The sequence below is a fragment of the Pinus tabuliformis genome, chromosome 3_2 (assembly GCF_031772625.1).
Source record: "Pinus tabuliformis cultivar Carrire ecotype Pingquan chromosome 3_2, CPIR1, whole genome shotgun sequence".
Classification (NCBI taxonomy): domain Eukaryota; kingdom Viridiplantae; phylum Streptophyta; class Pinopsida; order Pinales; family Pinaceae; genus Pinus; species Pinus tabuliformis.
The window spans coordinates 228,441,270-228,447,804 of NC_142302.1; the positions used below are offsets into that span (position 1 = coordinate 228,441,270).

The following is a 6,535-nucleotide window of genomic DNA, read 5'->3' on the forward strand; positions in this document are numbered from 1 at the left end:
GGTGAAATCCCCTCAAATTTAACAATCTTCTTAAAAAAAAGACATGCTTCTTAAAAAAAAAGACATGATTCAGAAATAAATTAGACTATATTCTTATTATAAAAAAAATAGGGTCAGAATGCGGTGAAACAGGGAAATATTTTCCTAAAGACCAGGTTCTGGTCATGACTCTGCAATAGAGATTAAGTTATTTCTTTCAAAGGAATGTACGCAACCACAGGCGAGTCCAAGACAATTAATGTGAGGACTCGGGCCTAAACCCTGTCGCTCGACGTAAGAGAATTAAACTCAGAGGGATTACTCATTTAAATTCTTTAAAGAAAAACATGGTCTGACTAAATTCAAGTCTATCTACGCATAGCACAGTATTTTATTTGCAAATTAGTAAAAGTCCTGTGTAGTTGAAATCATGTTTCTAGGGGAAAGGGATGAAGACTGCTACAGTCTCGGCATACATGGGAAAGATAGATAGGCTATCGTGGGGTATCTGCATTAGCAGGTCTAACTTGACCGTGAAATTTTCCTGGAAACAGTGAGGGTCAGTGCAGTAGCCCTGAATGCCAGACAGCCTCAGGACAAACGGGATCTGTGGAAACATTTTCTCTATACATGTATTAATAATCTGTGGAATGTATGAATATAGTCAACAAGCAAAAGAAATGATTCATTTAGAAGTAGATAAAATGCAACCAAAAAGGGGTAGTGCAGACCTAGGGTAAGGGTTCGAACTATTTTCGAAACCAGTTGTTCCCGAGGGTGGAGGGCTCGGCAGTAGAACCCTGCAATGAATAACCCTGCTGGCGGTGAAACCCTGTAGCTCAGATTGGAGCACAAGCTCTCGAAAGAGGTATAGAAACCGAGGATTGCCAGGTTATTTGACACTAGGTAGCAGACCCGCATTTGCAAAGGAAACAATAAAAGAAAGAAAAGAAACATACAGTAGGGTGATGTTAAACCTACGCAACAGATATACAAATTTCCACCATTAAACAGAGTTCGGGTGGGCCGAGACCACATAACCGACTCGAGGATTTGGAACTCTTTGTAACGCAAACAACCCATCGAAATTTGTAAACAAACATAACATACTGTGTATACCAGAATGAGTAAGGAATTCGGGTAATACATCACACCATTTCCTGAATGCATAATAGAGGACGCGAATCCGAGACTGGGTATATACATATAAACTAGCAAAGTTCTGAAAACAAATCTAAGCAGATAATGCTTTAAACCACTGACCATAGAGCCATACCAAATGGAAAAATCATTAAACTGTACAAATTTGTAAAACCCTCATTGTCACCGAGGTGGATAACACGAAAAGAAACTACATAATTTCCAAGAAAAAATAAGCTCTGGCTTTATCTATAATGTTAATTACATCGAGGTCATGATTGCCCTCATTTGGGGAAAAACCCATTAAAAGTAAAGAAATCAACCCTCTTCTAAGATGTTGGAATTCGGTTGTAGAACAGGTATTCTCTTAGATGCAGAGAGTAAAACTCCACGCCTTAAGAGTTTCCCACCGACTAAGGAAATATCTTACCCGTAATTGGAAAACTCCAAGCGGGTCGAGCTAGCTCCAGAATCTTTCATCCTGCGTTGCAATTAATTCACAAGAATAAAAAAACTAATTAGGGTATCTGGCAAGGTTTCGAACGCTTGCAATCACAATGAACAAGGAAAAACGAAAGAACAGAAAACCAGTTGGAAGAGAATCAATATAGTTTACCTGTAAATGTTTTGGCCCACTGCAAGGCCATGAAATGGTACCCGTGCTGAGTTACCAAACAGCACTGTAGAAAACAATGGCCGCATCAGGGTAAACCTCGCGAGAGAAAATCCCAGAACAAATGAGAACAATCTCTTCATAGCGGGAGATGAGGAATGACTTGGTGTAGTCACCGTCGTAGGATTGAAATGGAGTATACAACACCGTCGATTTGGGTGAGGATCCCGAGCGGGGCTGGTGTGGCTGGACGACCCACCAGGCCATGTATACGACAGCACAGGTGGCAATTAATCATGTAAGCAACCTCATATCAAATTAAATCTGAAAACTAGCTCTTAACCCAAAAACCATCTCCCTAAGGGTTAAATGCACTATTAAATGATCCATACAGCTGTAGGGGACGTAATTCCTAGAGTTGCAGTAGGATCAAATGTAATGTACGACACGCCAGCTGGGTGAAAAGTAGTAACATCATTTAACTTGGTAATAATAAATAAAAAAAATTGGACGGAGACATTACAGGTGTACCTATTTGTGTCAAGTTACCTTTTTTATTCTTCTAGCAAACTAAATCCAGCTTGAACCCATTCTGCTTGTTTTGGTAGTGTGCATCTACTAGCATGTTGTGGTAATGAAAACCATTTGTGAAAGAGATAAACCTGAATGCAGTCTTCTTTATTTGCCTTACCAAATCATCCAATTAACAATGAATATGTATCTCATAATTCATCCATTTTATGACCTAAGAAGAATCCCGGAATATTTGCAACCTCATGATATCCATTATAGCTTTAATAATATGTGAAGAGCCTTCAATTCCGCAAAACTGTTTGTTCGAGTGCCCAGGCAAGCCTTGTACTTGATGAAGTGATCCTTAGAAATACTACTCGGAATTCCATCTTCACCGTTCATATCATGTGGGTCTTGGCTTTTGGACTGTCAATGATGTTTGACTTTCGTAGACACTTTGCATCTTAGATAAAGTCCATAGAGCTTATTGTATATCTAGAAAGTAGGAATTTGGGTTCTTTAAAAAATTTGAGCATTTCTTGACAATGATATACCCTATAAGGTTAAACATGGAATTGCTCTATATTCTCTTAGATCCTTCTCTGGATACAAGTCTTGAAGACATTCTTCCATTGTGAATCCCCTCCAGATATTTATTGTAGTCAATTTCTCGATATGTTTCCACAAATGTGACCATATGAGTAGTAGATGAATAAATGAGGAATAGATTTTGTTTCCCTTGTACATGACATACAATTACTGAGGCCTTGTCTCCCTCTTTTCTCTGAACTGTCCCAAGTTAGGACCTTTTACATAAGTACTAGATAGAGAAAAAATATTGTTTTCTATGGATCCTCTATTTTCCAGCTTTATTTTCAAGATTTATAGACCACGACCACATATCATTTAGACTAGTTGGATCAATTAAAGCTTCATATCCACTTTTTGATATATATATTCTTGTAGCCTTATTATTTGCACACATCAGAGAGTCCTCTTCATCTCAAATTCTAACATAAATACTTTTCATCCCATTCAGAGACATTCGCCAATTTTTAGACTGGGTCGCATCTATGCCCAAATATGAGGTTGATTTCAATTCCCGTTGCCATAAATTTGTTGTCAATGGGTGTACAACCTGATGAAGTGTATAAATCCCTTTTCATGAACATGGTTTTTCAGATTTGATTTAAGAAATTTTGATCTCCACACCCCATAATAGGATCCAAATCCTATCCTTCCATTTTCCTTGTTACCAACTTACTCGGTTAGAAACTATCCATTCGTAGCAAAACCTAGCACCCAAGCTTTGCACTGACTTCAAATATTCTTGATAGATTTCCATGGGGATCTTATACAATCCAATATCGATGCATGAGAAATGTATTTTTGGAGAATTATAGCTCTCCATAGACTTTTGAAAATGCTAATCCAAGTAAATTCTGCAACCCAACAATATTATCACTCCCAACAATTCACATCGGTTGTTCATTGGTGTAAAATATTTATAGAGGGTAATAATCTTCGAGGATCCACTGCCTAAGTGTTTTCTATATTTTTTCACAAAGAAATATTTTCTCTTTTGTTATTCAAATTTGTTGTAGCTGCCTTTCGGTCTCTTATGTTGGAAGAGCAGTAAATCCATCTATTTGCAGGGGGAGTTTCAAATCTCAAATGGTTATGGACCTGAGAAAGCTACAAAAGTCTTGAACGTAATGGGCAATTCCTACTAAACATCTTAATCTTACATTGTTGAGAAATAGTAGCTAAACCCTGTCGCTCGATGTAACAGAATTAAACTCAGAGGGATTACTCGTTTAAATTCTTTAAAGAAGAACATGGTTTGACCTCGTTTCTTGGTGGACGAGCTTCCAAACCCCAACTATAACAAAACCCTAAGTTAATCAAACCCAATAAATATCAACAAAGATAATTCCAGCTAAAAGCACATCAAGAAATAGCGAATAAGTACACTGTACGGTAATCGAGATGATTTACGAAACCAAACCCTCTGCAAAATAGCACAACCAGAAGGACATAAAGAAAATAATAGTCGATAACGTAGCAACGTATGGCAGCATCACATAAGTTTAGAAAACGTTCTATGTGGACATAACCCAGGAAGAGTAACTCAAGATAATACAAAATCGACCATTTTATTACACATTAACAAGCTTAAGAGCATAAATGTCTTACAGTGCCAAAATTAAAACAGAGAATGGACTTACAGAAGATAGCTATTGCAATTATAGATTTGGCCAGTGTGGCTCAAAATATCAGAGGTGAAATCCCCTCAAATTTAACAAGATTATTAAAAAAAAGACATGATTCAAAAATAAATTAGACTATATTCTTATTAAAAAAAAACAAGGTCAGATTGCGGTGAAATAGGGAAATATTTTCCTAAAGACCAAGTTCTGGTCATCACTCTGCAACAAAGAATTAAGCTATTTCTTTCAAAGGAATGTACGCAACCACAGACGAGTCCAAGACCCTGAATGTGAGGACTCAGGCCTAAACCCTGTCGCTCGACGTAACAAAATTAAACTCAGAGGGATTACTCATTTAAATTCTTTAAAAAAAACATGGTTCGACCCCATTTCCGGGTGGACGAGCTTCCAAACCCCAACTGTAATCAAACCCAACAAATATCAACGGAGATAATTCTAGCTAAAAGCGCATCAAGAAATAGCGAATAAGTATATTGTCTAGTAACCGAGATGATTTACCAAACCAAACCCTCTACAGAATAGCATAACCAAAAGGACATAAAGAAAATAATAGTCGATAAGCCAGCAACATATGGCAACATCACATAAGTTTAGAAAATGTTCTCTGGTGGAACATAGCCCAGGAAGAGTAACTCAAGATAATACAAAATCGACCATTTTATTACACATTAACAAGATTAAGAGTGTAAATGTCTTTTAGTGCCAAAATTAAAATAGAGAATGGACTTACAGAAGGTAGCTATTACAATTACAAAGTTGGCCAGCGTGGCTCAAAATATCAGAGGTGAAATCCCCTCAAATTTAACAATCTTCTTAAAAAAATAAAACAAAAGACATGATTTAGGGCTCAGGACCAAAGCCAGAGGGTCAGTGCCTCTTCATAAGCATACACTTAAACATTTTCCAAAATATGAACATTTGCCCAAGAGGACGGCTAGACTACGCAGGAAGGGTGAACCACTCCTTCCACAAAGAAAACAAGGAAAAACTACAACATGTTATAAGACAAACCAAGGCGGAAACCCTCATAACCGGTGGAAAACCTCTGAGTCATCTCTTTTCCTCGAAGGCACCGCTCCCATCTGGTAGCAAACTTGAAAGTGAGAACAAGGTGTACCTACGAAGAAAACAAGGAAAAACTACAGCATGTTATAAGACAAACCAAAGCGGAAACCCTCATAACCGGTGGAAAACCTCTAAGTCATCTCTTTTCCTCGAAGGCACCGCTCCCATCTGGTAGCAAACTTGAAAGTGAGAGCAAGGTGTACCTACGAGCAAATCACCACAAATAGATTAAGTATTCGAAGATTTCCTTAGGGAAGAGCTTAGTTTGCTATGGAGAAAGGTTAAAACATGGTTGTAGGAAAGAAAAACAAAAACAGGAAAACTAACCAGTAGCTAACTTACCCGGAATGCCAACTCTGGCAGTGAGGACAAGGATTGGCACTTCAGGCGCCTTTCAAAAACCTCAATAGAGCTCTGGTTCGAAGTAAGCACATGTTATGGTGTACAAGGGAATGCTTCCCGATGGTAATCGGATTGCCGTGAAGAGATTCAGAAATTGCATACCGGAAGGGGATTCCGAATTCCTCAACGAAGTGGATATCATCAACACCATCAGGAAACTAAATTTGGTCGTTTTGAGGGGCTGCTGCGTGGCCAGTGACAAGAAGGAAGGGCACCAGCAGTTTCTGATATACGATTACATGTCCAATGGAAATTGGTATGAACCTCTCTTTGGAGAAAATTCCAATGCCCAATCTTTGAGTTGGCTGCAATGGATGAACATTGTCTTGGGGACTGCCAAGGGACTGGCTTATCTACACAATGGCGTTGAGCCTGCAGTTTATCACAGAGACATCAAAACCACTAACATTTTTTCTAGATGAGGAGATGAATGCCCATGTGGCCGATTTTGGTCTGGCGAGGATTTGACTGAAGTAGGAGAATCCCATCTGACGACAAAAGTAGTAGCGACGCACAGCCACTTGGCCCCCGAATACACTCTCTATGGCCAACTTACAGACATAAGTGATGTGTACAGCTTCGGGGTTCTGTT

General features: G+C 38.6%; 1 long non-coding RNA gene across 1 annotated transcript; it reads right to left on the reverse strand.

The window, feature by feature from the left end:
- Nucleotides 1–1,500: 1,500 nt before the first annotated feature.
- LOC149180540 (uncharacterized) lies at nt 1,501–1,889 on the reverse strand. The gene is made up of 2 exons (XR_016257465.1): nt 1,736–1,889; nt 1,501–1,600 (listed from the first exon to the last, which is right to left on the reverse strand). It is a non-coding gene; the product is annotated as an uncharacterized LOC149180540 (long non-coding RNA).
- Nucleotides 1,890–6,535: the final 4,646 nt, after the last annotated feature.